The sequence below is a fragment of the Amblyomma maculatum genome, chromosome 2 (genome assembly GCF_055883805.1).
Source record: "Amblyomma maculatum isolate TAMU_Amacu chromosome 2, ASM5588380v1, whole genome shotgun sequence".
NCBI lineage: Eukaryota > Metazoa > Arthropoda > Arachnida > Ixodida > Ixodidae > Amblyomma > Amblyomma maculatum.
The window spans coordinates 154,568,980-154,570,462 of NC_139345.1; positions in this window are offsets into that span (position 1 = coordinate 154,568,980).

The following is a 1,483-nucleotide window of genomic DNA, read 5'->3' on the forward strand; positions in this document are numbered from 1 at the left end:
TCGGTGGCCCATATTGTCTGTTCAATCTAAAATGGAAATATTGTCTTCCTTAATCATATCGTTTGCTTGGAGAGCCAATAAGAAGCGTAAGTTTGCATGCCTTCTGCTCATGAGACAGAGGTCGCTATCTGCCTATACATTTATCAACGTGCCCCAAACAGAGAAACATTTTTGCCCATGCTTGCTTCGCTGGCGCAGTGAGCAGATTTGCCGACTCTGTTGTTAGTCCTTTTAAAAAGCCTGACTAGGAAGGCTTCTTTTTAATCAGGGCGGCGATTGATAGAAGATAAAATTTGGCAATATGATATTATATTCGCGGTTACGTGCTCAGTTTATGAAGGCGACGAAGAGCGGAAATTTAAGTTGGCTTATTCCAATATTATAGTTGGTCATAAGTAAATGGAACTGCTTTTATTGAAAAGAACGTACCTGTAGCAAAGATAATAAAAAGTAAAATGGTGGAATATCCACAACTGCCACATTTCGCAAACGTGAGCTTCTTTCTATGGCAGGAGCAGAAAACCCTTAGACTCGAAGGCGGACGCATGAGAATGGAATCTGGAAAGCTCTAAATGATCTAAGCTTTTTTTCTTAATTTGTCACACGTTTTTCATAAAAGTAAGATGCAGAAGAGATAAATATTGGATGCCAAAAATAAAACCTTATCATGGTGACGCCACAGGCGACCTGTTTTGTTTCGATGTATTGCAGCGCGTATTGGCCATGCGATTGGTGAGGTTAGTTTCTGATACGCCTTGAAATATGGGTTAATAGGCGCACAACGAAAGCAGTCTTCCTCTAAGTAGTCACCGCACAGATCTTGGTCCAGGCCCACACGAGCATTCGGCGTAATATTTGGTGACTTTTACCGTAGTAGACCTTAATATAGACTACTACACTCTAATTCGTGCCTTCCATCGCGCTGCACAGACAAGGTATACCTAAATAGTGCATCAACAGTTCTTCTTTTCAGCGATAATTAAATGCCATAATTGAACCGAATATGGGATCTGGAGCGAACAATATGACAGCATACTTCCACCAACGACGAACCTTTTTTTAAGTGTTTCCTTGTACTTTGTTAACACCATTTATTGTTAATTATTGCTTTGTAGTGTCAAAATTTGTAATGTCGCAGATTATGACTAGCAGCTTACCGGTATCGCTCAAGAGGAAAGTATACAACAGTTGCATCTTACCTGTACTCACCTATGGGGCTGAAACGTGGAGGCTATCCAAGAGACTTCTACCTAAGTTGAGGACAACCCAGATGGCTATGGAACGAAAAGTGGTAAGGGTAACATTAAGAGATAGGAAGCCTGCAGAGATGATCAGCGAAATAACTCAAGTTACTGACATTCTAGTTGCATTTAAGAAGACGAAATGGGCATGGGCCGGACATGTTGTGCGAAGAGAGGATAACCGATGGTCGCTTAGGGTAACAAACTGGGTTCTAAGAGAAGGAAAGCGTAGCAGGGGGCGG